General features: G+C 36.1%; 2 long non-coding RNA genes across 2 annotated transcripts; both read left to right on the top strand.

Moving 5' to 3' along the window:
• Positions 1–1,171: 1,171 nt before the first annotated feature.
• On the top strand, positions 1,172–5,211 carry LOC139136086 (uncharacterized). The gene is made up of 3 exons (XR_011553096.1): positions 1,172–1,250; positions 4,222–4,382; positions 5,098–5,211. It is a non-coding gene; the product is annotated as an uncharacterized lncRNA (long non-coding RNA).
• A 7,732-nt stretch (positions 5,212–12,943) lies between these two features.
• LOC139136084 (uncharacterized) lies at positions 12,944–14,036 on the top strand. The gene is made up of 3 exons (XR_011553095.1): positions 12,944–13,091; positions 13,627–13,701; positions 13,950–14,036. It is a non-coding gene; the product is annotated as an uncharacterized lncRNA (long non-coding RNA).
• The last annotated feature ends 13,893 nt before the right edge of the window (positions 14,037–27,929 follow it).

Raw genomic sequence — 27,929 nt, 5'->3', positions numbered from 1 at the left:
CTCCAGGGGTAAATGTGTAGAGAGTACTGTTTTACGTCACCGCATGATCTATTAGTGAAATCTGACTGCCGTAAAGGAGTGTTTCATCGCAAAGTTAAAAGCCACACCTTTTTTTGCGACAAAATAGCGCCACCAACGGCGAAATTTTGAAAGGAAAGTTTGTGTTTTTTTTTCCGAAAAATCTCCAAAAACCTAGGCGCGCGCGGACGCAAAACAAAGAATTTACTTACTTTGGCCTAACAATATTTAATCTGATGCTCAGGGTTAAAAGTGTCGTTGCTCCTTTCTACATAACATTCATAGATATTTCTGTCCATGTAAGCGACGGCATGGGTGCCGTGCCTCAGAGTTATCTCGAAAAGCAAATACTTGGTCACATAAACAGTCACAACCAATTACCTGAAGTGAATGGATATCTCTCCGATAATGGTATGACTATGGGGGAGATTTCACATGGAAACAGCCTAATCGTTCCAGCAAAGGTAACAACGTTGGAGGCACTTGAAAAAATATGGTCGGACATGTGGAGTGGAAAATTAAGCGACGTTTTTCGCAAGGATCTTATCATGATAGACGTTCTGAATAAATCAAATACTACCACCATCATCGTGAAGGCAAACATCGAAACATGGGAGTACAAACAGTGTAAAGCTCTGTTACAATATAGACTCACAGGTAGAATTATTTGTTCTTTTTAATCATAATTTTAAGCATCTTTACAAATTTCACAGAGATTGAATGGTCAAGTAGCTTTGTTGAATAGAATTATTGCTTTTAACATATTTTTCAGTGTCATTGACTTTTTGCGAGTTCCCTGTTTCGTAGTGTGATCATTGTTACCTTTTCTCAGCCTCATGGTACACAACTTTGAAATACTCTTCAAATACCAATTTCGAGCATTGTACAACAATTCATTTTCTCTTCTGAGAACAGCTCGCAATGTTATTTTTCACTATATAATGAACGTTTATGGCCACTCACGTCACCGAAATATTTCATATTTTGCATCATATTTTTGTTTATAAATCAATACAAAAACACGTGTACATGTAGAAAAAAATAAAATAATTGATCGGTGATCAATTAACAATAGAGTATATCTCGATACTTTCTTGAGTAAATAAGAACCGAGAATCGAGACACAAATCACTAATAGTGCAATGTTGTTTTTACAGAGGAAAAGTCCATATCGTCGTCACGTGGCACTGAAACAGAACGTAATACCAGTTCGAATGAGACGGGCTTCAAAGGTATGGAAAGTTTTTACTTGGAAATAATTTTTTCTTATATTTCATTGGGTTTTCTACCAATCTTTACTCTTTACCTCCCTGTGATGTGAGTGAAACGGAGATAATCAATGATATCCTGATAATCTGCTGTCTATCATTCAGTGAATAGTGTCCATCTGACTATCACCGTTTCGCTACTTTGAAACTGCTGATTAAAAACTTTAAATTTTAGTTATTAGACCTTTAGAATGATGTCATTCAGATTATTTAAATTGCGGCAAATTTAGCCTATATAAATTGTTTTTGAAAATGTTTACATTTAAGTCAAAAACAACCTCTCTAAGTTCGTCAGTGCTTGTAAAATATACTTTTCAAGGCGTCAAAGGAGGATTTCATTGATATGAATATGGAATTAGCTCGACTAATAGAAAAGTCACTGGCTTACAGTGGAATTTGATCGAGTGTCCGTTTTGCCTTGCAGAGCTCGACAAGTCTACATGTTGCTTATCATTAGAAAAGTAAACATTTGCAACAAATTGAGTCTTTGATGTTAGATTATACAGCGCGCGGCGAACGTTTCCCATACACTGTCTAGTCTACAATCATGACAGTCACGGTCGTTTCAGCATGCCACTCATGCACAACAAGCTTGACACCGCACTTTAGCTATAGCACATCATCAAAGTTTTCTTTCAGCTATTTGTGTACTTTGATTTGGGAAATACAACTAAGACAAAACTCACTGGCATATTTTTCGAGTGTCGGATCTATATCTCGAGGAAAGTCCTCAACATCAACCAGACTGACTCTGGGCGTTTTATTATAGTAGAACATTGTATTTCTTCAGCAAGGTAAAGAATATTTTGAAGGCAGAGAGATATCACCGTCCCCTCCATAATAACCCGTTGCCGTGTATGACCGTCCGGAAATTAAGTGCCAAAATACAGTGAATTATTTCAGAAACACTGTGTGTGTTATTCAATTAATGGCACAAAATGTACCGTGTTGATTGAATTGCACTTGCATGTGCAAAATCAACATTTTTCTTCTAGTCTATTTTGTAGCTCAGAGAAGTGTCAATTGAGAAAGTTTCATTTACATGTAGCTGAGACAAAAGAGAAAGCGGGATTAAAGTTTCATGCAGGAGTGATTAGCATTTTCTGGTTGACAATATTCAGTGTTGTATCGTGTCAAACTTGTTGATAGACTGCACTGGCAATGATACAGACTGCATGCTGAAGGAACTGTTGTCGTGATTGCTGACATCGAGAGGAGAAGAAAAGTTTAAAAAAAAAAGAATTTACTTGTTTCTTCATAAAGTTCCCAATTTAAAAGTAAACACCTAAAAGAAAACTGATGATGTGCATGTAGTGCAGTGTTATGCTTGTTGTGAGTGACATGCTGAAACGACTGCAGTGATCGTGACGAGACAGTGTATGGGAAACGTTTGCCGCGCGCTGTAATCTAACACCAACCAAAGACGAAGACTCAATTTGTTGCAAATGTTTACTTTTCTAATGATAAGCAACATGTAGACTCGTCGAGCTCTGCAAGGCAAACCGGACACTCAATCAAATTCCACTGTAATTTCAAGTGCCCTTATGTACGACTCTCCAAAGTGCAATAAATTTGTACATGATGTTTTAAGACGTTTACCTAATACTTCTCAACAAATTGTTCCTTGAGCTGCTTTTCAATAATCTTGAAGATGGTTCTTACGTTCAACATTATGACTCTTGTCAGGTTTACTCATGCAATTAAGATTGCATATCGCGGGTTTCTGAAATTTTGCCTTAGTATTGGTTTCGTTTTTGAAACTCTGAATCCGAGTGTCCTGTAGTTCTCAATAATCATTTTGGATGCAAAGAGATTACATCATTCAGGGTTGATATAATGACACGTGAAATTCGCTCACAGAAATATTGGTCGAGTTTTATTGAGTCAAAACGTCCTTTCTCTAGAATCGCTTGTCCTGTACAGTAACTTTTACGTTTGGTTTGTAGATTTCTAAAGCTGACTTCAGATTTGTTAAAAACGATTATTAAATTAGTTTAATATAGCTGTCTTATGCCGTTTTAGTTATTTTCAATACTTAGGGAGATTTCAAATTTGGTCTCAGTTTTTAGGCATAACTATATTCGGAATAACAATCACTAGCGTGAAATTTGCATACAGAATTTTCAGCTAGATTTCTCGTTTTTTGGTGCTCACCACAACAGAATTTTGTAGCACTGGTCCTATAATAGATTTCAAATTGTTCTGTAGATTTTTCAGAAAGTCCTTTACTTTTTCTTCAGGTCACATTCTTATAAATTTCTTGTTATTTCAAATGCAGTGATTAAGGTTTTTCTTTGGAATACTCAATGCAAAATGGAATAGGAAACCTTTCTCCATTTCTTTAACCTGAGTGGACAGTCCTGCTGGTGGATATTTACTTGTCCCCGAGTCTGTCTGATAGCTCAGTAAAAAGCTTCGTGCTTTTCCGATTACTATATGTGTGTGTACTGTGTCTGTGTGTCGTCTGCTCCACGCACACCGTGTTGTTCGGTCGCGCACAGAATTGCAACATCTAAGTCGGTTACTGTGACCAACTCTTTTTGGGTTGGAAGCAGTGGCCGACTGGTTTTGTGTGAGGCCTAGCAGCTAGGCGATGTTGCCGTGAGTGTGTGGGGGTTCGTATCCCGTTTGGGTTATAGTAAAATTTATATTTCATTGTTGCTTTCAGTATCTCTCTGGTTTGCTTATGTAGGATCATTACTAAAATGAATAGGATGCGACAGCTTGTCCTATCCTCAGGTCTGCTCAATGCATATATTATAAATGAGATCTATCGTTTTTCATAATTGAGACACTTTTAGCTTTAAAGTTGAACAATCGAAAACTAGCGTCAATAATCATTCTCTTATTTCAAGTACTGTACATAAAACTCATAAATCTGGACATCTGAGGTGTGATTAAATCGTCAATTTATTTAACATTCAATAAATTAAAGGTTATCCAAGACCCAATCCATGGCACTGTCGAATTAGATCCCGTTTACATGACGGTCATTGACACATCTGAGTTCCAACGCCTCAGAAACATCAAAAGTCTAGGAACGGTTAACTTTGTCTATCCTGGATCTGTCCACACAAGGTTTGAATGCAGTATTGGGTAAGACATAGCATCCCATTTGTAATATTTCTATCGTATGTTCAGACCACTTGTGTTGACCCGAAACTTTTAAATTATGTTGTTAATTTTTAATAATTTCTTATATTTGTTAATCTTTGTTTATATAAATAAGTCCACAAAACATGAGCTGTAGCTACGACTTTACTTTGTATGCCTTCGATATTTTTTCGTTCATGTCGTTATACATTCCTTGACAATATAAACCCCTGTTTGAGAATATTGTTATACTAATATGTAAGTAACCAGAAAATAAACGAACTTCTTATGATACGACGAGTTTCAATAAAAGGTAATCTTGCAAGATGTTTCCAAAATAAAAGAAGAATGCAGGAAAATGTGTTGCTACCTCAGTATAGTGATTATGCAACAGAATTATGGACCTGGTGTTTTAATGTTAATGTACATCAGCTTTTGCGGACGATATACAGCGCGTTTTCATGATACCATTGAATTTGTCTGGATTTACTTGAACTAACATATGCAATTGATGTCTTCAGTCCCATTATCAATGCATCTTTATCAATCTGATTAACTTTTGACAATGATGTTTTTGTTTTAGTGCTGTCATTGCTTGTTGTTGATATCATTAACTTATAAAAAAGTTGATGTCCTGCTACAGGCCTTTGAGTATGGTCTGTGAAGTTTCGTTAGTGAATAATGCATGCATATTTTTTATTACATTTCTGTATTGCAGAAGATGCTACCTTGCACTTAAGGGTCAGGTACCTGAAGGAGAACTATCAGAAAACATTAGGCCTAACAAAAGAGGAAGAACTATGCGTTGGTCTTGCTGCGTTGTGTCTCGACTTAGGTTGGTTGTTTTGATTTGACCTTCAAACAGTAACTTTGTGTTCCCTGCATTACAAATTTCTGGGGACAGGACCTCTTACAACCGATAACGTAGTAACAAACCAATAACGTATCAAACCCAATAACGTAGTAAAAATTTACCGATAACGTAGTAAATCAACAGATAACAATGAACGAACCGATAACGTAGTAATTTTTCCGAACCGATAACTTATCAACAAATTTACCCATAACGTATCAATAAACTGATAATGTATTGGATAAAGTGATTCATGGAATAGATTCATTCAGGATAGATATCCCCGCGATCGATCGAACAATCCATTAATCGATCGATCTTTCTATCGATTGAATTATTGAATGAATTGATCGATTACGTGACTAACAGAACGATATATATATATATATATATATATATATATATATATATATATATATATATATATAGATCGGTCGACGGATAGATAAATAGATAGATAGTGTATCAACCCATAATAAAGCCAAGTGAACATGACGTATCAAATCGACCGATAAGGCAAAGTAAGTAAATTCTTTGTTTTGCGTCCACTCAAAATCCTAAAAGGTACGCGGGTAAGCGGCTAAAAAACACACACAGAAAATTTAACACAAAATCTGTTTGCCTTCATTGGACAATTTTTCTCAAACCACATGGATACTCCTGTCACAGTGTGACACACTCTATGATTGCTATATGCATTTTCATAACAAATGGATCTAAATAAACAGTCATTCTTTGACGTTTGCTTTTCTCTTATTAGTTTAGATTTCTTTCTTTTGCATTCAAAGTGTCTACATGTCAATACCATTGCACAGCAACTTGACAACCTCATCAAATTACTTAAATCTGGACAGTTTGAGGAATGGGTACACTATAACAGTATACAGTAGCGGTCTTTTGTCCTCAAGTTCTTGTACGTTTCTTTCAAGTTTCTTGTAATGTCTATGCTCTCATGGAATTTCATAGTTTTGCTGAAAGGTGTCTGTTTTGAAAGAAAACATCAACAGAAATGGTAACTTGTAGCCTCTGCTTCAATTTTAAAAAGAAGGGGCATCAGAGAGAGGAAGAAATTGGAGATATAATTGACAAAAGTATTCCCTATAGCTTCCTCGGGACCATCCGTAAAACCAGCACCTTTCCTTTCCATCAATAAAAGAAAGCATTTCGCAATTGTCAGTCCCCACACACAGACTCATCAGACCCACATTTAGGTGGAAGCTTCACATCTATATACCTTGCACTTTCAAAGTACCACACCCCAGATTGATTGAAAGATGACGTATCATGGCATAAATGGAAATATTCTACAGTGGGTCAAAGCTTGGTTGACAATACAAAACAGCGAGTAGTCATAAATGGAGCATCATCTGAATGGAGAATACGTCACAAGTGGTGACCCAAAGGGTTCAGTTCTTGGACCAATACTCTTTCTAATCTACATCAATCATACTGACGGTGAAATTAGTTCTGAACTCAAAAATTTACTGACAATACAAAGACCCTTGCGAAATTGTAGTGATCCTGAAATTGTACAAGTTGATTTGGACAAGTTACAAAATGAGTAAACACTGGCGGACGCATATTGGCTACAACAACCCCTTCATAAATACTCAATGAACAATATTTGACTGGGACGTACAACTGAAGAAAATGACTTTGGCGATCTACTTCATTCTACCTTAAAACCTTCAAGCAAATGTGATAAGTTTGCAAAAAATCAAACAGAATGTTGATCTTTTCAAACGATCATTGTCGATCAAATAAAAAAATGTCATTCTTCGTCTTCAACTTGTGAGACCACAGCTCGAACATGCAGTACAAGCTTGGTCATCATGGCTACATAAGGACATGAAAATCTTAGCACGACAAATAATACCTAAACTCCAACACTACAATTATTAAAATAGACTTAAACAGCTTTGTTTAAAAACACTTGAACAAAGAAGAATTCGCGGCGACATGATTCAACTCTAGATAGTTATCAAAGGCCATGACCACTGTAACATTTCACTTGAGTTAGCAGCCGACTCGAGAACGTGAGGACACTGTCCCAACTTCATAAACTAACCGTTCGACTTAACACAAGAAAGTACTTTTTTCAGCGAGAGTTGTGGACACCTGGAATGAATTACCAGCCGATGTATGACCTCCTTCAAAAGCAGCCACGACCGCCTACTACAAGTTTGAACTTTCACAGAGGGATTCTAATATACTTTCCAACACCCAAACTGAACAAAAGTACGTAAAAGCCTTTCGTTTACAGGACTGATCACTGTTTATTTTTTGTTTCAGTTAAAATGAACGAATTAACCAAATTTTTGGCAAACCTAAAAGACCAATTAACTAGGGTAGACCTCAACACTTTCCGATTTTTCCGCCTGCCATACTCTCTGAGTCGTGGTACCCAAGTCCAATCGGCCGACTGAATCTCTCTATGTTCAAGTCCCGATTGCTCGCAATGACCATGCCTTCAAGTTGCCGTGCAAAGGTTTCCGGTTTTTTAACTTCGATTATTTCCCTGCTTTCATCCATTTTTTATCGCGACGACAAAGCCAAAACAGGCAAAGCCACAACAGACAGCGAGAACGTGAGGCCCTGGCGTGAGGCTGAGAGTATCGACAGGGACAAATGTGTAGTGACTGTTTTACATCATCTCATGATCCATTAGTGAAATCTAACTGCCGTAAAGGAGTGTTTCGTCGCAAAGTTAAAAGCTACGACTTGTTTTTGCGACGAAATAGCCCCACCAACGGCGAAATTTTGAAAGGAAAGTTTGTGTGTTTTTTTCCGAAAAATTTCCAAAAAACCTAGTCGCGCACGGACGCAAAACAAATAATTTACTTACTTTGGCCTAAAGTATAAATCAACCAATTATGTATCAAATCAACCAAAAATAGCCAATAGTCAAAGAGTAAATATTCCACTCAACTCATAATGCATCAAGTCAACAAATAAATTATCAATCCACCGATAAAGTGTTAATAAATAAAACCTAATTGAATATAAATGAGTGTTGTATATTTCGTTTTTCAGAATGAGTTACACCTTCAGAGTTACATATATTTGGAGTATACTGTTTTCGTGATATCAGTCGGACATCAAGAATCAAATTTCATCAATTTGGTAAATTGCGAACTAATTGATAAGTATTTCTGCAGGATGAATTCAAGATACAACACATATGTGAGTGTCTTTATCGACACACTTTCTAAGTTGGGAGGACTTGGAAAAAAGTTTTCAACATGACTGATTATAAAATTTCGTTACTTACAACGTCAGTATATCAAAATGACAATAAGTCTTTACAATGTAACTCTCATTCTGGGACTGAATTACAGGTAAATCTGGACTCATTGTTCAATTGAATTCCCTATAATCAAAATTCATTAATTTTGCAAGTTACTCCTGTAAGCAAGCCAAGTCAACAGATTTTGTAGACAACATATTGCTTTTTCTTTCCTTTTTATCCTTTCTGTCGCGATTAACGTCAAGTCACATCGTATTTGAAATAGGATTACGAAGATATCGGAAAATTATTGAGTAGTCGTACTTTGTATAGTGCTGATAGGAAAAACGCTTACCAGAGTTCATTCATACATATTTATGCATATTTGCTATGTTGGCTGTTGGTGATTGCGGTATTACAATTGGTCTGTTAGAGCCAAAAACAGTCCCGAAGGAAAAAGGTCTTCCATTTTGTAGCAGGTCGGATTACGTTGTTAAAAAATTTGTTGTGATAATCACATTGACATGCGAAGCAAAGTATTCGCACGAGTTGCCTGTATAACTTTTGTTGCAGCACGAACGACTAACTTGATATACATGTTGCTACACTACTGGAATGGTTTGGAAAGTTGGTTGTAATCTTGCTATTACAACCATATTTCTGTCTAATAGTAGCCGATACATATACATAATAGTTTCCTTCTCGGTAGGTTTCTCAGTGAAAACCAACAGCCGCTTATTCCCCTGCCTTTGTTTCATCAGTACTTATACTATCACTTTGAATTGTACCCAACTACAACTAAACTGTATAGCTAATATAGCAAGACCAGAAAAAACTTCCCAAACCAACTCCAGTAGTGTAACAACATTTAGATCAACTAAGTCGTTCGTACTACCATGAAAAACAGTGGAAACACGATTGATTTGCTGCAGAAATTTGTAACGATTTACGGTAAACGGAGAAAATAAAGAAAGAAAAGAAGAAAATTGAGTACGAGACAATTTGATAACAGATCTATCTATCTATCTATCTATCTATCTATCTATAAATCAATCGATCGATCTACCGCTCCCCATGAATCGCTTAATCAGTTTTCAGTTAGTTGATACGTTATTGGTTTTTTTGATGCGGTATGGTTGACCGACCATCTATCAATCTATCGATTGAGTGATTGATTTATCTATCGATACATTTACCTATCTATCTATCTATCTATCTATCTATCTATCTATCTATCTATCTATCTGTAAATCGATCGATCTATCGCTCTCAATAAATAGCTCAATTAGATATTATCAGGTAATTGATATGTTATTGGTTGTTTTGATGCGCTACTGTTTGACTTTTCTACGTTACCAGTTGATGTAATCTGTTATTGGTCAATAGATCCGTTTTCGGTATATTTGTTGATACGATATCGGTTAGGAAAAATTACTACGTTATCGGTAAATGTTTGCAACGTCATTATTAGAAAAATTTACTGCGTTGTCGGTTCGTTACTACGTTATCGGTTGATTTGATACGTTATCGGTAATTTTTTACTACGTTATCGGGTTTGATAATTTATCGGTTAGTTACTACGTTATCGGTTACAGGGCCAAAGAGAATACTTTCAGTCTCACAATTTTTACAAATATTTACAGACAATCAATTCGCTTCAAATCTCTGTGACTATTTTCAACATCACACCTATTTTAATACCAATTTTGAAAAGATTGAGATCTAATACTTGCACACACCAGGTTGTGGTCCATTTTCAAGTCTTTTTGAAGAAAGAATAATACCAGCGATAACATCAATGGAACATGAAGAATTCTCCGTGAGTTAAATACATATCATTTAAATATTCTCTGGCACATAGAAAACTTCAATCTTTTTATGAAGGCGAACTCTCGTCACAATTCCACAGAAACTTAATTACATAACGTTCTCCTTCACAGACTCATAGCTCATTGGATAATATGGAATTTTACTTCCTACGATCGCCACTTAACTCTACCATTGGACATAAAAGACATTTCAGAATGTAGATAGGTAGGTAGGTAGGTAGGTAGGTAGGTAGGTAGGTAGGTAGGTAGGTAGATACATACATACATACATACATACATACATACATACATACATACATACATACATACATACATACATACATACATACATACATACATACATACATACATACATACATACATCGAAAAAGAGTATTACAAATATTTTAGATCTGTAAAACACATTGATATGGGGCAGATGCTCTTTGGGCAGAATCAATCCATTAATCCCATCTACTAAAGTGATCAATATGTCACTTCTTCAATTTAATGCTGTTTGACAATACAATACATTGTTCCAGCACACAATGGCATCCGTTAAAGTATTCAACTCGATGGTAAAAAAGTACGACCTTGAAAAGGTTTTCAAGGACTATGGCTATCAGATGACCGAAGTCAACTTTCATCTGGTGAAAGAAATGATCGACGGACCACTCGAGTTTGGGAATGGTTATGTCAAGGTAAGGTTATCTATTTTACTAGGAACATTAACAAACTGTATTTCTGTCCATGGGACCAGCGCAAATAGTTAGAAATATTATTCCAGCACAGAGACAATTTTCAGTATCAATATACTGCAAGAAAGCATGGAGTTGCCCCTGAATTTAAATATTGTCCGCGTTGAAAGATCTTTTATGACAAAAGTCATAGATTGCATCTATGTTAGCTCACACCCAGTTTGAAATCCTCGAAGGCTCTGACCTATGTAACAATTAGCACTTTCCTCATCCGATTTTGGTCAGGATACCCACTCTTCTTGTTATTCATGTTAGTGCATCTCACGATGTACTTCCATATAAACTATAAACTCGCGGAACTCATTAAATATTAGTCTCACTTACCAGGAAGCTAACACTAAAGATCTATTCCTATTCTACAGGCAACATCGTATCAAGCCACAAGTCCATATAGATATTTCCTCTATGAGGTGGGTAATGACTTACATGAATTAGTGTTTTAATTGACAAGTTCAAAAAAAACCTCGTTCATCCGCTGTGCACATTCAAATCTGTCGAAATATTTGCACAAATGCTTTTTTTGAACTTTCGATGTCAGGTTTGTAAGAGGGTGTTACTTCGGTTTTCTGGTCGCTTTATCATTACTGTCAACCAGAGGCCTACACAAAACCATCAGCATGACACATTATGCATTTCACCTCATATCCACATTGTAGTTTTGTACGGTTATCAAATCCAGTCGGGTTTTGATACGCTTTTGTCATTGTATTCGTCCATTGCGTTCAAATTGTCGAAGTCAAAAGGGTTTTTTTTTTACTATTTGTGGTGGTGCAGATCGTTTCAAACAAAAGAAATCGAATGGACGTCAGCGTATGGGATGCTCTGGCAAGGGATAGCTGCCATCTTGGTATAGATCGTGGTAATTCAATGCATGAACGCTTTATCAAATTCACCGGAGTATTTCAGGTCCACGAGATGGAACAGAGAAAACAGATTCATTTTCGAGACAAGGTAAAGGGACTATACATCGTGCACTGATTTTGCTGATCTGAAGAGAGAATTTTATCAGGTGATGATTTACCAGTCAGGAAACTAAGATGATTTGTAAAATATTTATCAATCAATGAACATATGATACGCCATATCTGTTTATAAGTCATCGTATATCTTCATATCAGTATTTCGCGTCTACTTACAGTACGTTTACATTAATTTTCTATTTAAGGAAGCATCAAGTGCATGTGAAATGTTACGTGCTAGATACAGACAGAGAAGTTTGACTACTTTCCATAAAGTGAAGATTGCAATCGACGCAATGTAAGCAAACTTGTCAGTAACTTACGAGTAAATATAACAAATATTATTCATTTAAACGTGCCTTTTGTGGCAAACTAAGAATAGAACAGCTTCTGTGTGTATTTAATAATGAAGAATTATTGGCTCTATGCAAAGCCTACGTCAGATCTCTAATGGCAAATACATACTGTCAATTTATATCTGCATGTGGTAATAGAAGATCAATCAGGTTTCTATGGAAATGTCTTGAACGCAAAGAGTAATATAATGAATCTTATAAATGCATTATAATTGGTTTAAGGATACTGATGCACTAGTCGCTGCTGCTCCGCATATGAAGCTGAGAAAACGTACAGGGTGAGGTATCTTCTGCGAAAGTAGTTACGCTACCCATCGCCCTTTAAATAACTTAAAATCATGTCTGGAAAAGAAGAAACACTGTAAAGAATTAATCAATGATGCATGTTAGCTTGTTACCCCCAACCATTCGGATCTCGTTTGAAATGAAAGATGCAATTGCTTCTTTGAAGTAGTCCCAACCACCATTTCAACTTCTGCATTGATTTTTGTAAACGGAAGATAACACATTACCTGCTATGATTTCATTTCCCTAATGTTTAATTTCTGTGTAGGGAAATTGTTGGTATGAGTGAAATACTCAATGACATGGAGGCTTACATGACCTTGGACGATACTATCTATAATGACATCCTAAAATCACATGGCGATGAACATCTGTCGGAAGCTCGATCAATCTTGGAGAGGATTGAGAGAAGAGACATATATAAATTCGTCGACAACGTCGAACTTCCTTCTCATATGAAAGAAGAGGTAATGCACTTTAACATTACTGGGTCTGTATTTGTAATTAAGGTGGAGCTGCATGTTGCCAACACAGATTTTTCAAAGCAATATTTCTCATCAAAGATGACAAGGAAACTCCCTTTTTTCGAAATTGGGAGGAAAAAGAAGCCAGGAAATTGGATGATTTGCATACGTTTGCATAAATTAACACTTCTTTATCACGCAACTTTCGACTGCTTGACAAGCTATAAGGTGAATCCAATCATTTTTTTTCTTGGTTAAAATTGAATAATATTTGCAAAAAATTGATTTTTGAGCAAACTATGCTGTGTTGGTTGCAGTGCGCCATTATAAGATGCCCATAGAGTACAATTTAATGTTCACATAATAATATGTTACAGTAGCAGAACTTTCTCGGCAACAGTGACGTCAGCTTTTATTTTGAACGGGGTAGATGATTCTTGAAGCAGTGTTGTGTTTAATCAATAGAAGTATGTTTTATCGACTTGTACTAACTAATATGGTGGTCGTTTTATGCTTTCCAATTGATTGTTACCATCAGGAAGTGAGAGAAGAAGATATTGTTGCATCGCTAGCCAATGACGGGTCTTTGAACGCAGAAGACTTAAGGCTCACTGTAAGATATAATCATATCCCTTCAATTTCTCATAAATACATGGAATTTTCAAAATAATGAGAAAAATTCAGCCTACCGATTCCCTTATTTTGGAGAGCCATTCATAATGAAGAGTACACCAGCCTCGGTTATATTCTTCAAGATAGACCTGGCAACATTAACCTAATAATATTCCCGTCTGGAAATTTCAGTTTCAATTTTCGAAGCAAAATTAACGTATATATATATTCATTTATTCTTAAATTCAGGTCGTAAAGATGGACTACGGAATTGGAGATCAAAATCCTATCGATAACATGCTCTTCTACACGAAAGAGGGTCTCCCTTTAAAAGATGAAAGAGCCTTGCGAGACGAGGTAAAATGTCGTTATCTTTTTCGCGAAGTATTCATAGGTTTATTCTTCAACATAAATACATTTGTAAAGTTTATTCACGTAGGAAGGGGGGGTAAGGCAGGGAGATCCATTGTCTCCTATGCTTTTTATTCTGATTTTGGAAACTCTCCTGGTTTCAATACGGTCAAACAAAGACATCACTGGCATCACCATACTGGGGGAAGAAATTAAGGATGCTGCTTTTGCAGATGACATGACTTGTTTTGTGTCTGATACTGAGTCTGCCGGGGTGCTATTCAATTTGTTAAACAAATTTCATGAGTGCTCAGGCCTGAAAATCAACATGGATAAAACGCAAGGGGTATGGCTGGGAAAGTGGAGGGACAGGAAAGACAAGATGTTTGGGGTCAATTGGCCCGCGGAGCCTATCAAGATAGTAGGAATTTATTTCTCATACAATAAAGATATTAAACAGAAAAATGTAAGCAGAGCAGTGGATACTTTGAAAACTATTCTCATATTTGCACCCCTCTTTTGAAGTCACAGAGCAGTTTTTTTGGTTAATCTCACTTTCGACACCTCTTTGACACTCAAAGAATCTAAAAATGCATTTACAATAGCAGTCACTCACTCTGAATGCCAGCACCGCCTTGTCAAACTTTCCTGAAAAACAGCAAATAATGACTTTCCCTTTTCAAACATTTTATTAAAAGCTAGGGGACCTCTACCATAGTTAATACACTAAGGACTCCCCAACTTCTCATTGTTTGGTCAGTTTTTCAGAAGTTTCAACAGGCTGTAACTCTGCAATGCCTTTGTGCCCAAATGTCTAGTTTTTTTATTCCACAGAGAATGTTGACTACTTTTATATTTAATAGTTTTGTTGAAGTTTATAACTGGCGCTCTAGCCTTTAAGGAAAATGCCCGATAAAAATTCTTTAAATATAAAAAAAAAAGTTTATTCATGTACAATAATCAAAAAACGTTGTACTTGAAGCGTACAAGATATTGACTGTAACCGTAACATTCAAGAATTTACAAGCCGAAGCATAGACCATTTCTCGAGGGCCTATGCCTGGCATTAACAGTAAATGGCAACACATTTCACGTCATGGAACATGCTTTTCTTTCGAATAAGTAATAATATGTTGAAATAAATTCTCTTTACAGATATCCAATCTGTTGCCAAAGAAGCTTCAAGAGCGTAGACTCTTTGTATACGTAAGGGATTACCGCAAAAAGGATGTCGCTAAACACTGTGTAGACGAATGGGCTAAGAATATATTGAGTGAACAAGCAGAAAGCAAGGTGGGTGTATTCGTTATGATGTTAAGATGTTGCAATGTTTTTCGCTTTTTCAGAAAACACGCACAATACTTCTCACTGCAATGAGGCAAACGAATGCAGATTTGAATAATTTAATGTTTAGGTAATGAAGCTGGAAGAAACAAATCCATGGCCTAAAATCACTAGGCACAATCAGTATCTCTTTTCAGCAATTTTAACCTGGTGGCGATTAGTAGTCTCTCCCTTTTCAAATATGCAGTTGAAGAAGGCCTCCTTCACTGTGTCACAGATTTATATTCATCCTTTGTCGACTCCCACCTCGATGTCAGTAGTAATAGAAAGATGTCCGAGCAGTAAAAGTTTCAATAAACTTGTGGTGTCAATTACACTGTAAGGACTATAAAGATTTGATAAAGAAAAAGTAACACAATTGGAAATGATACGGTCTCTTTGTTCGTAAGATCTGGGCAAAAACATTTGTCATTATGTTTTGCTAAATTTTAATATGTGAACGTAGTGATATTTATTATCGCTATTTTGTAGATTCCTGGGCACGATACCTGTAGTAAAGAACACGTCCCTCTACAAACTGAAGTCAAGGGCGAAGTCGAGGAGTCATATGGTGACGAAACTTTAAAGTCAAGTGTACTTGTATCTGTTGTGTGAAATAGACAGTAACTTTGGCTGTTTATGAATTTGTTTACTGGAGTTGGGGTTAATTTATGTTGTATTTGTAAACATAATATGCAAACGTAGGCTGTTGAGAATGTTTGGTAGTGGTGTATGTACATGTGAGTGGCTTGACTTGTTGACAACAAGCTTACAAGTCACCTGTGGTGTACCTTAGGGTAAATACTTGGACTATCGCTACATTATAATTTTTGTAAATGACTATCTAATTCATCTGACTACTTTAATTTCGACGTTTGTCCCGATTATTCGAATCTTTTCCACACATATACGAGACATACACTACGTATAGACTTCTCACTGATAGAAACTCATTTAAGAGATGTGATGCAAATAGACTCACTAAAAATATTAGGAAAACTTAGTATATTGTTTTTTCACCAGAAACATAGATCACTGTATTTCCATGGTTATATTTGAGTGAAAACTAGCCTACAATTCATTCAAACCAAGTGTCATTTTTGGTGTAATTATCAATGAGCATCTAACATTGAAACAAGATATCACTGTAGTGAACCGATCAAGAAGACAGAAAGTGGCGATTTTATTTAGATTCAGAATGTTGTACCGACAAACAAACTAGTGTTACTGTATACATAGTTATAGTTAGTTCAACATTACATATGATTTATAAATATGGGGAAATACGGATTCATTCTCATTTCTGAATCAGATCTACTTTGTATTACTCAGAAAATGTCTGTTAGAACCATAACTTTTTCTGGAATCAGGGAACCATCAACACCTTTCTTTTCGTTGAGCCTTTTTAGACGTTCGCTAACATCATAAGCTACTTGTTTGTAATTTTACGTTCGATTTACGTCATCAGATTGTACCCCATCCTCTGACAGGTTTTTTCCAAATTGTACTAGATCGTTATCATTACACCCGTCAACGATAAGGGAAGAATTTACCATTGCCCATAGTGTACTATAGGTCAGTCGGCAATATTGTACACGTGTGTTAAACCGTGGAATACTTTTTCTGCTGCAATCAAATCATGCACTTCCAGGTTTAGTCTCACAAAAGCATTAAGGGATCATCCGGTACACGAGTACGTTACGCTGAACCAAACATGTAGCAATGGGTATCACGTGATTTAATGATAGATCGTCTAGGCAAATACTAACACATTTAGGGTCTCAGAATATCGATTGTGTTATACAGGAAAACTTAACTCTGAACTATACTGTCTCAACAGAATACTTTCATAATTTGTAGAATCACTTCGCGTGTGTTTAGTTGTGCAATGAAAATTCTGTATGCGAGGCTAGACTAGCGAAACTTAGCTATAAGTTTAGCTCCATATTACTATTGAAATATCAAATTTTTAGTAGCTTTCTCGGCTCGATTACCAGTAAATGTGTCACATAGGAATATCTATAGCCGTGGTAATCATGATTTGAGATTATCTGATAACCGTGAAAGCTTACTATGGTTTATCGTGCTGAAACACGATTCGGTATTCAAGTAAAGATACGTGTTTTGAAGAAATCTGAAATAAGTCAAGCATTACCGCTCATTTGAGCTCATTTATCTTGCTTTTAGAAACCCTAACTATTATCCTGCACAACTTCGGTGTCTGACATACATCTAACCTTAATCATTGTTTCTGTTTGTTTGTGTTATTATTAGCTAGCCGTTTTTATAAGAGGTTCTGAAATGGAATGTGTCTACTAATATGTTCTTGTTTCATATTGTTGCCTTCCGTTATCTATATAATCAGGTCATAACAGTATACAATCTTCTATTTTTAACGTATTTTCTAACTGACTACCAATCAGTGTGGTTAAATCTATATTTCTTCTGCGTGACTCATTTTAGAAATTTGTTCTTTGACATAAAATCTACTTTGCGTCATAGTGTATACAGGAACCTTGCTATCTGTGTTTTCGATGCTACGAGTCTGTACTGCGTCTCACAACTGCTAATTTGGTGATTGTAGAGCTAGGACATATTTACTCTGTCATAATTACAAGAGGAATCTAAAGAATTGTATTTGAACATTTTGAAGAATGTCATATATTGAAGTAAATTTCATTCCCCGACCTGGAATTATATGTGTGCCAATTGAAGGACATAATTTGTTGGGATAAATAGCTCCCTATATTGCTTCACATCTTAAATGCATAAATTCACTACCAATATAACTATTAATGATCATTATGTCCAGAATGTAACGACGAATCGCTTTTGCAGTTCCTATCATACTTAATTAAAACGAAATATATTCTTTTGATTGGAATGTAACATCAGAACGGCTTTAACAGTGTTGCAGCCAGGACGCGCCCTTGCAAAACAGGACCTGTTGATCCGCTTTCTCATGTCCTGCGGGTCACCTCAGACGCACTCTTGAGCTACTGTGTTGAATGTCGTCTGCAAGTAGTATGTGATACTGATGGCGACCACACACACACTTACACACACACATATATATATATAATTATATATAATATAATATATATAATATATATATATATATATATATATATATATATATATATATATATATAAATAACATATATATATATATATATATATACACACACACACACACACACACATATATATATATAATATATATATATATATATATATATATATATTATATATATATATATATATGTGTGTGTGTATATACGAAAATGGATTGCTTGTCAATGCAGGCAAAGTATAGTGCTCAATGCATTTCTGCAGGGCGGTATTACTGAGAATCTAGGAACTTGTAGTTGTCACTCTACAGGCTGTTTCATGCGCTAAGCAATCATCAGATGATGATCATCATCTGATGATTGCTTAGCGCATGAAACAGCTGTAGAGTGACAACTACAAGTTCTTAGATTCTCAGTATATATATATATATATATATATATATATATATATATATATATATATATATATAAATATATATATATATATATATATATATATATATATATATATATATATAGATATAGTGCTCGGAATTGTGTTCATTGTCAGTGGTCAACTGTGAAGGCCCTGGTATTATCGCAGTTATACCCGCGAGATAGATGGCCACATTATGGAAGTTGCTGTATGCGTACTATTGAGATCCATTTCCAAACTTGTTCAAGCTGGCTAAAACGCCCTCGTTTTGCCTGCTCAGATCGCCGATTATGAGCGTGGATTTTAAGTTCAAAAACAAAATCACTGTGACAAGCAGTCGTAACAGCCTAGACCCTGAAACACTACACGCTGTCCCTGATCTCAGCCGACTCCCCCCCCCCCCCCGACGAATTTCCATTTAGAGATGAACTCCATGAATGGAGACAAGTAAAACAAAGACGCATATAAACAATAACACGGTCATCAACGTTGACTTTATTCATCAAGCTAATTGACCTGTCAGTGGACATTGACACAATTTTGAACAAACCGGCATGGCACAATTGGTATCAAAGTTCTTTACATTCTGTAACAACAGACCCTTGAGGGAAATCCAAACCTTAATGTAATAATAAATATATGCAATAATAATAATAATCATAATCATACAACATGTGCGAGTGTGTATTTTGTACACGCGCACAATTTATGTTGTCCAAAATATGCAAAATGTCCCAAAAATAAAGAGTATCGGGACCACTGTCCCCTGGTTTTAAAACTCCTGGCTGCAACGCTGACCTTTATATCGCTTACCAATTATGATGATGAATAAAGATTCCTTATTCTTTCATTAAATACGGATTGTTGTGTTTTAAGATCATTGGTGATGTTAGAAGTGAGTTGTGAGAAAGCTCGGAGCAGACATTTCTCTTTCTATCTTGACGGATGTAGCATTGTTAAACGGTATTGCTTCCATTGTTCGCTTATTAGTCATGGGTGCCTGGTACCATGAAAATTTTACCGGTGATTCGATATTGCAATCCTTACAATGTCGAAACTTAAGTCTTAAGGGTCAATAAGCTTTATAATTGGAATTTCGATGTATTTCCCAATACTGTTATTCTCTTTAAAATACAGTTTCTTGTTTGACTCCTAAAATCGTATTGATAAGCATGGCGTCCGATTTGCCATCACAGCCTGAATGTCCGGAATGCCCAGTGTTATCGTTGACAAGTGAACTCCCGACTTGTATTCAACAATATATCATTGCTTGTTACCCTGGTGGACGATCTATAGTTTGACACGTCTAGTGCTTTTTGTTTCAACATAGCTTAGACAGAATAAGAAAATGTGCTTGAACATCAGGGCCGTATCACGGAGCCCGATCAAATTGCTACGGGGGCAGAACCTAGCTTAGCGAGGATGTTGGTAATTTACATAAATTTACATATTTACAGTGTCGAAATTTTCATTAGCAGGGAGCCCCCCACCCTCCGGAGACTAAGGCCCTGAACCTCAACAACGAAAGTCGCCGTTTAAGGAACTGACGATTTATAAACGATATATTGGATCATCGAGTTATCATTGGTATCTCCAATGCTTGCAATATTTGACACTATCAGCGCCAATAGACCAATTATACAAGGAATGCTTAAAGTATTAATATCATTTAATCATTTTTCTTTTTAAATGTGACGTAGATGTTTGTCTTTGGAATATTGGTGTCTAATATTTTTCAACATAGTCAAGCAGAAGAGCTTATCTATGACAGAGTTCCTCTTGCCATGAGCAAAGTTTCCATCATTTGCGACATTATTCCCCAATGGTAAAAATTCTGGCGTTAAGCGTTGAAAGAGGCATATTTCTATAGCTGAAAGCTTGTGCGTGTTCCAACCTTGCTATATCACGAATATAGCATAGTTATTTTCACGTCTTGACCAATCAGACCGATGTATTTGCGTCATCAATATACTGCAATGATATAAGGCTGCGTTCACAAAAAACGGCGGAGACACTGGAGGAATTCGGCGGGATTCCAAAATTTTGGGGGTAGTAGAGGAGGACAAGAAAGTTTTCTCTGCCCGAAGAGGGACCTGAAAAGTTTTAGTTTCCTTTTACTTTTTGCATTTTTCGATTCCAAGGTTCGGTAGATAGTGCAATCAAAAATGAATAACACTTTATTGTCATCCACTTGTTCTAATGTTAGTAATAATTAAACAAAATCTAGAACAATTTTGTCGCAGTTCATGATTTTATGATTATCTCGAAAAAATCTAAACATGTATGATTTATTGTACAAAAAACCTACTTTGCAAAATTCATCATCAGTTTTAGAGACAACTGCTGCAGTTATAGTCATGTGCACATTTTCCTATATTTTTAAACTACATGGTTGGTTTTCCATTTCGTTCAATTTGTTGCGATTGCCATAGTTCTACAAAAAGCTCATGCAGAATAACCCCCACCAACCCCCACCCCCAGTGTTTTGTAAGTCTGACTCCAGCCGTCTCGTAAACCTAAACCCCCTGATTTCCGCCGACACCTCTGTAAAATATGGAGGCTCCCAAAGTTTGTCACGTGGTTCCAATTTCTAATTCGTAATTTTGATTTGCAGTTAACATTGCACAACTAGCGGTTCACGTCGCTATTCCTACTAGAGAAAACCAGCTACTTATATTACCCAATTCGTAATTCCCATTTGCATTATTGATTACAAACAAGGTTGGCCGCAAAAGATACTGCGCTGAACGAGTCATTCTTACTTCAGAAATAGAATGCTAACAGAGCAAATTCGAGATCGAAATTTGGTCCTATTTTAATGCAAATGGTAAAGTGAACCGATGAAATAATGAAATTTGCCCATATTTCGACTTTCATTCTCTGATTTCAGGGTGAAAAAATGGTTGGCCGAATAATGTCGCGGATTATATCGTAAACTGATACAAAAGTAAAACTTTGAACAGTAAAGACTACTTTAAGTGAAAAAAATGTATGTGACTTAATGAAATTATTTATTTTTAACCAAATTTCCCATTATTACACCCAAAATTTCCGAGATAAAAACGTTTATTTTATGGAATATTTTAACCTTCCAGTATTGTCAATTTTGAGTAGCATCTGAGTCATATATGTCTTGAACTCTGGGAACAAATTTTTGGTAGGTCACTGTGTTCAGTTTTTATATAATTTGGCAATTAGCTAGGAATTGACAATTTGCATACTCTCTCATGATCGTTTTGTGTGCTCTTCAGCAGGTGCCATTGACCTGGAAAGAATTGGATGAACTCAAGTTGGCTTAGACTGATAAATCCAAAACGTTCAAAGATGCGTGTAAAATGAATCAATTTAAGAACTTGCCCTAGGTATATGGCTCTACAAACTGCTAATAACAGGTAGTGTTGAACATCTACGAGCAGGACTGCGTAATACATGTTTATTTTTCTGGGATTGCGGGCTTGTGATAGTTTTTGAGGACTTGAAAAATTTTGATCATATAGAGGAAGATAGGAAATTTCTTGAGGGCATTGAGCAGGGGATCTGAAAAAATGAGATTTCAATCGCGATTCCTCCAGCCCCCCCCCCCTACAATCGTTATCGCAGCCTAATGAATCGTTGGCTGTCGTTTATTTTTTAATTAAACCATGTAAAATATTCTGGTATTAAACATTTACGCTGCCGATTCAGCTCACCTACTCTGGTACACGACGCCGTATGATAACCTGTGGAATGTTTATTTGAAGTAGGATTTTTGACGGAAACCGTCGATAAGAGGCAGTCGATTAAAGTTGTTGATGACACTTTAAAGGAAGTGCTTCAAATGTGGCGGTCAAAAATACAATCAATTATTTTGAATGTTGAACTACAAATATAACTCATTGTAACCGAGAATTTTCATATTTACAGTACTGCAAGATAATCATCGTCACCGCCGATTTATTTCATGATAACCGTTAAATCGTACCTTTTCTTTGTCTGTTATTTCAGCAAATGTATGAACTATTACATATGTCAGCATTTCCCATCGGGCAACATTGCCGCTGTGGTATCTGCGCTGCACTTGAGTCTTCTACTTATGAGCGTCGCCAAATATCCCAATTTGCATATCCATGATATCTGAAGAATTTACTATTCTAGGCACTGAGTTACAAATGAAAGCATAATAAATAGCCTAAGCTTACTTTGATAACTATTTCCTTCGACTCCAGCAAAATATCAGATAATGCCACAATAAAATGTTTTCTGTATGATGATTGTGATTTTAAAAACAAGTCCTATTCGGCTTACTGTTCATATAATACATCGTACGGTATCTTGAGTAGCAAACATAGTACACAATAAATTCGTTGAAATTGTTTCCTTGTATAATCATGATAGAAGCGCTTCGGGGACAGATATTCGTACTCACAAATTCTTACAATGCTTTTCTGATGTAGCTCTTGTGGAGGCTCAATTTGAAGTTCTTGGAGTAAGAGAAATTTGTCTTTCGAAAATCGAAAACTTTAATTTTCCCGTAGAGCTAACACAGAAATGGCGGCCATTTTGAATTCCAAATATCGGTAATATTAGGTAATATGTTTCTCTTGTACCAAACTTTGCTCTGTGACTCCCTGATAATATATTCTTGATTTGTTAAGAGGATCGTCGAAAATTTCACTGACGAAAGTTTGAGATAAAAGTTTAAGTCTTTAAATTACGGAACGTATACTAACTGAAGCAGCATAAAGATTCTTAATGTCGAAATGAAAATAATTCTGGATCATTAAAATATATCTTCGTTGACTACTCGTTAGGGGCAATGCAATGACAGAGAACTTTTGGCTGTACTGTGCCACCAGAAAAATGTGTTTGTCATTTTATGGTATTCAATCACAAAAATCTGCATAAAGGCGATTACACCGAATGTTCTGCCTCTTTCGCTGCTAATCTCCTTAGCAGCACGGTGCTACTACTACCTCCATGCAAGCATAATCGTCTACGTCATTCCGCATGCAAGGCACGTACACAACAAGAAGCGCGCCATCACACGACAGCTCAGAACGGATCGACTTGGCTGGACGTCAATAGCAGCGAACGTAGCAGCAGTTGGGAGAAGGAATTTTATACGTACCGGGTGTGTAAATGAACTGAGCTTCACTTTTTGGTGCGTGTAGGACAAACTATACACGATTTCTGATTGTGAGTAGAAAATGTCTCCTGTTTGTTGGTAGTCTGGCTATAAATTTGTGATCGGTTCTCTTTCACTTTCGATTTGACTACTCTGACAGTATAATCAATGTTATGAATTGCTTATAGCATCACCAAAGCTCGCAAAATTAGTTTAATTGCTCATATTTACAATATATTTTCCGGAATTAGCTATAAGCATCGTCGCTGTGTTGTGTGTTGAATGAACGCTGTTGTTGCGCAGTCTTTTAATATACACGGAAGTGATCAAAGTTCACAGTGCATAGGAACAGGTATTTAATTCTCATGTATGTGTATATAAACACATCTGAGTGCATAGTCCACAGTTGTTTTGTGTCATAAGCCGCGTCCGGCCATCATCGTTGAACGTTACTTTGTATTCTGGTCGTACGTTTATTTCGAGTACAGTTAGTATTACATCTTCTAGACTTCGAATTCGACAAACACTAAAGAAGAGCCAAACGCTGAGATATTGAAGTGGCAGTGCGACTCCTTTCACATGCACAGAATGAAATTAATCCGAATTAATCAGCAAAGAAGAAGTAGTAGTTTCTTGCAACATGTCAACAATACTTTTACTAACTTTAATCTCGAATAGAAGCTGTTACTCTTTCAATATTTTTCCAGTATTTTTGTTCAGCGTATTCAATAACCATACATGTTGAAATGCCAAGTAATTAGCCTATCAGCACATCCCATTCGTATCAGTTAACTGCTCTTGCGGTTGAAAATGAATTTAACTTCGAACTTCTGAATCAGTTCATTAACGCTCATGTACAGGCTTTGTTTAAGAGCAGAGAATATAGAAAGAATACTATCAAACTTTAAGGAGTAGTAGAACAGAATCTGTAGTTTTTGCGCAGAACGAACAATTACTGTTTCTTTTATGTTTCTGTGAATAGTCTAGCGTAAAATAAGAAGCAGTTGCGCTCATTAACCATTTTCCAAGTTTCTTGGTATCGCTGAACTTTTAAATATGCTTGCGGTCGAATGAGAAAGCGCTGTTGAGATTTCAAAAATTATGCTTCTGAATTTATATCTATTCATATAGATACCTATATCAAAAATCAAGAATTCTTTATCCGCCACAAACTTTCTTTTTTCATGATACTAACCCAATCTCGTTTCCCGTCGCCTGCTGTTAAGTGTGTTCGTTCGTTGATGCAGAAAAGTGCGTTTACCTAAATATCTGAACGATGTTTTATTTTTATGGCAAGGGGACAGATATTATTCAGAGGGGCAGTTTGGAACTTCGGTGATGGGGTGAGGACAGAGCGGGCAGTTGGGGCCGTGGGTATTGAGGGGGCATGCTGTTTGGGGCAACTACTCCAATTAAATTGATATGTACAAGTGTGCCACGTCGTTGTCTTCTTCTTTTAAAAAGATTCGACTTAGATTGAATACTTTGGAGATCACAGTGGAGAGGAATGCCACATAGCCTGTGCCTTATCAAGCAAAGATTAACTGCGTCCATAACAAAATCTTAACACTGTACTAGGTTTCGAAACCGGCTGACAACTTGCCCCGTGTTCAGATTGGCAGTAAACTGTGGATATGAACGGATCACTGAGGTAGTACGACGTGTTACACTGTACTTTGACTACAGTAAACATATATCCAGTTGGCTGCTGGTGATAACACGATGACCGACCAAGAAAATGACATTCTAGGAAAATTCGAAGCGGAAATAAATGAAATAAACCTTAATGTGTATTCGACACCATCGGCCAAGGTATGTAGGTCACCCGACATGCACAGAGGCAAAAACAACCACGCAAGTAATCGTTAGTTTAAGTTAGAATGCGCCTCGGGGACAGATATTTGGACTCTCTAACTTTTACAATTCTTTCCTGATATACCACTTGTGGGGGTTCATTTTAAAGCTCTAAGCACAAGAAAAGTTTCCACCTGGTTTTTTTTTTGAAATTCAGAATTTTTCTTCCATAGATTTCACACACGGATGGCAGCCATTTTGAATTTAAAGTATCGGTAAATCTTAGATTATTTATTTCTCTAGTACAAAAATTTGCATGGTGACATCAATTTTTATTCTTTATTTTGAAAAAGAATTGTTGAAGGATTCCTAAAGGAAAGTTTGACCAAAAGTTTAAGTCATTCACTTTCGAGGCGCATAGTAACTAGTAAAGGGCTGTAGGCCTAATATTGGCGAACGACGTGCGTAACATCATATTTACTGAATAGTCGTAGGTGTATATTAAATTTTTGTGCATTTTCACGTTCTTGTTGCTGTTTTGATAGAAACGCTGGTTGCTGGTCGACAACTCACTCGGTGTCCTGCATAAACTTGCCAAAGCCAAAGATAATCTAGGGTATTTTCAAGGCGCCGATGCAAGACGAATATTAGATATTTACAAGGCTGCCGCTTCTGAAGATCGGAGACTATCCTCTCTTCTGATTCTGAGTTACGTTACAGATCCTGAAACTGATGTTGAAATCATCAAAGATGACTCAGGTAAGATTCGACGCATAACGTTACGGTGCACAACCAAAATTAAAACATCTGTTTCGAAATATTTTGCCTTGATAGTTTATAAGTCTATACATTCTTTGATGTTTAATGTACCAATGTGATACCCCTTTCCATCGAACAACCAGACAAAATACAATCCGTAGTGAAAATTTATACATTGCCCTATTTTCGACATACGGAACCCTTTTGAAATGGTTGCATGGTACATGGTATATGTAAATATGCCCTGAGACTGATTGGGAAAGTCGCGGTTTCCGACAGTAATTTTGAGTGGAAGAAAAAACAGTATTGCTGTGGTTTAGCTCTATGAAAATTGAAATCAAATGTAAATGTCGATATGTTAACATAATTACATAATAATAGAAGGATACCTGTTAAGATATTTCAAGCAGTTTTAACATTTATCCCTGAACTGCAGACGTCATAGATCAGTTATTGAGATTGCTAAATGGTGTGAGATCAGGACATGGCAATCGGCGTGGTTTCTCGCTGCAGGAAGTTCTGGAAGGACTTGAAAACCTGTCATTACATCCAGACAATAAGGAAAAGGTAAATACGCATGCGTGATCGTTTTAACAGTTAGTGTGATCTGTTTCAAAATGAAATATATTGGTTCGTTTCTTGTTTAATTTTCACTAAATATGGTCAACTTCATGCAATAAAACTTTTTAATTCTTTAAATGCAGATACTATGTTTTAAGTAACATATAAGATGCCGACAAATTTTGAATTGTACCTGTTTGATAAGCAAACTTGCGTTAAATGCCTTCAGCAATGTAGCAAAACGTAAAAAAACGGTCTGTCTGTTTATGAATTTGCATCACAACGTGGTTTGGTTAAGACCTTTCTTTAAAATAGAACTTTAGAACCAATCCGCTGGCATCACATCTGTTTTGATTTTTACTTTAATTCTCGATATCCGTAAACGGTGAATCTATGTAGACATTTCTTTCAGTTGCATTTATTTAGTGAATTTGCTTCTTTTTCATGTATTATTAATTCTTTTATATCTATTAATTTATTTATATGTATTCATAGTACACCTGTATCACAATTACATGAAAGCCGACCGAAGAGAACAATCTTTTATCATTCCATTCTAGTTGGATGTGTGAACTGAAATCAAATATTTTATTCTTATATTACAATATTTCACTTGTCAGAATTTATAATTTACTACTTCCTTGACAAATTGATTTTCAATGAATGAGAGATCGTTTCAAATCATGATTATTGTGCAAAATAATTCGATATAAAAGTACTGACAAGGTATCTTCTAATCAGTTTCAATTTATATTCGATTTGAATTCAACTCAGATATTGACACAAGGAGTTCCCATCCTGCTGGATATCTCTGAAAGCTGTAAAACAGAAGACAAAAATCTTGTCGCCAG

The sequence above is a fragment of the Ptychodera flava genome, chromosome 7, assembly GCF_041260155.1.
Source record: "Ptychodera flava strain L36383 chromosome 7, AS_Pfla_20210202, whole genome shotgun sequence".
Lineage (NCBI taxonomy): Eukaryota > Metazoa > Hemichordata > Enteropneusta > Ptychoderidae > Ptychodera > Ptychodera flava.
The sequence above is the reverse complement of the archived record's forward strand: the minus strand, read 5'-3'. Positions and strand labels throughout refer to the sequence as shown.